Here is a 2,500-nt window from a genome sequence, read left to right as displayed (position 1 = left end):
CTCCCTACTCAACGCCATTTTGTTCGTTGGAAACACAACTACAAGCAAATCAGTTAGCTGTCTGGGCAACATTTTAAACTTAATTTCTAACGGTTAATAATAATAATTTAACTGAAACTAAAAGTTGGAACACGATAATAGGGGCGAATAAGGTGGACTAGCCGTTAGCGCCGCGTCTAGCGCTCGGAAAGCTGTGCCACCTACAGAACAAAACATGCTAACCGAACAATTGACTAGCGAAGTAAATCAGATTTCTGCTACCGCCCTTGTTAGCTAAAGCTCTGCCTGCCAATCTAAACGAAAACGCTAGGGTTATTTTGATCAACTAAGCTAAAAAAAAGAAAGACTACTCAAGATCGTTCACTAACGTTAACTGATCTGCTTAAAATTCCCCACAGTATATGTTAGCTCCCCACCGGGTAAAGTGAACTTGGCGTTTGACACTTGTATAATTGCAACGTATGGTTATCATATGTAGTTAATGCCATCTGATCGTTGACTTACCAAGTGAGGAAACATATATTGTGTTTATGAGCATTATAGTAACAAACTCTAAGAGAAAGCTAGTCGACGTTACTGGGTTAGTAAGCTAGGCAATGCTAGTTTTGTCAAGGGATATTAGCAGACGAACTTGTGGGTTGCTAAACAAGCTAGCCACCTCGCTCGCTAGCTAGCTAGCTCGCTAACTAGCTAATGTCCTTGTTAAACAGATTAGCATTATTCACACCTTTGTACAACTGCGCGACTGCAGTTGCAGAATTTTGAAAGAGATGCCACAATTTCTGCTGGCTTTCCTCACTGTCCTCGTCGACAGGCTCGTCTTGGTCGGCCTCGGCTAAGCACTGCCGCTCCCATTTTGAGAACCAGTGTTCGGGGCCGTGTCCCTGTATCTCGGCGTCGCTCTCCTCCCTCTTCTTATCCTCCATAGCTTGGCTATCGGTTTGGATCTCTTTCCAATGCGTCAGTCACCAAAGCGTACAAAAAAAACACAAAAGAATGTAATTCCGTAATCGCTCCGCTACGGACTTGCCAAAACGGCTAACGGTATTCCTTCACGTCTGCATTGTGACCGGTTGAAAACGCTTGTCTCTTCGATTCCGAAGATCCAAACAAACTGACAGTAGGAGGATCTCTTCTCGTCGTCTCTTCAAAACAAGTCGCCATGCTATTCGCCAAACCCAACCTCTTCGTGGCCTACCGCTAAATCGATTGGCTACGCGTAGCAATGGGCGTGGTTTGATAGTCTAGTCACGGAATTTGGTTGGATCTTAAAAATTCTGTTGGGTGCGTCACAGGACAACAAAACTACCCCCGCCCCAAGACAAACACACACACACACACACACGCATGCACGCAGGCACACGAAGGGTGGGGTTTACCAGACGATGACTATGGACAAAACATTAAAAAAAAAAATGTTTTTCCCATTTGAAGCGCCTTTAGACAATTTTATTGTTTTGGCGCTATATACATAACATTGAATTGAATTTAAATTTGTAGAACATCACTGTAGAATAACAAAATGGTGGTATATTTCGTATATTTTGATGTAGCGTGCTGACTTGTTTATTTCCGCCTCTGCATACGTGTTGTGATTGGGTAGTGTAGATCTTAGCCTACTCTGTATGATCTTTTTGAAGGGAAAACAAGCCATTGTCAACTCTGCATGCAACTCTGCAAGTTTAATTTCCTTACAACGTAACAAACAACGATTTTAGATATTGTCTGCATTGACCTATTGAGGAAGCAATGTAGACATATATATTTCTGGTGAATTATTATAGAAGTATTCCTGTAGAATTATTAATTCCTAAATAAGAACTGAGATTCGACCATCAGCCTGTGTATTCAACTACAAGATGTTCTCTGTGACGTAGACAGCGCCACATCCGCTTTCTTCAGTAGTAGATGACAGTTGGGTGAGCTACGAGCACATATAGCCTACATTGATGGTGAAATGGCTTAAAAGAGTTCGTTTTGTAGGCTAAGGTTTTCCATTTGAAATGTATAATGTCGTGTGTGTGTGTGACACACCCCTGGAAATGACAATTCACACACACCGATAACTCTTTGCGTCAGTGGGAGACAGAGACCCAAGGCACGTGTTTCAAAAGAGTAAACAAGTTGGGTCGGAAGGAGTGCGCCATCGTGTGGTCACGGGTCACTACTGCGGTTGTTTTTTTTATGTACTTTTTCTTTGTGACAAACTAAAATGCTCAAAGATCACTGTCTGCGATGCCTGCGGTGGCATGATCCAACGAGAAAATACTTGGGCAGTGCATGTGTGTGTGTGTGTGTGTGTGTGTGTGTGTCTCTCTCTCGGTGTTTGTCCATATTGAAGACTAACGAATTAAAGCGAACTGTCTCACGCTGAGAAGTCGCATCTGCCTGTAAAGCTGTCGGTGGCCCCCTGGTGGCATGACGGCGCTACTACTCCATGCTGTTATGTTCAACACCTAAGCATTGAGCGAATACCTTCATCTGTGCCGAGAAGAATGGT

At 43.2% G+C, this 2,500-nt stretch overlaps 1 pseudogene; it reads right to left on the bottom strand.

Annotated features, from left to right (window-relative positions):
- LOC116219869 overlaps window positions 1-1,161 on the bottom strand; it is a 5,393-nt pseudogene extending 4,232 nt beyond the window's left edge.
- Window positions 1,162-2,500: the final 1,339 nt, after the last annotated feature.

This window comes from Clupea harengus, chromosome 26 (assembly GCF_900700415.2).
Source record: "Clupea harengus chromosome 26, Ch_v2.0.2, whole genome shotgun sequence".
Classification (NCBI taxonomy): Eukaryota; Metazoa; Chordata; class Actinopteri; order Clupeiformes; family Clupeidae; genus Clupea; species Clupea harengus.
The sequence above is the reverse complement of the archived record's forward strand: the minus strand, read 5'-3'. Positions and strand labels throughout refer to the sequence as shown.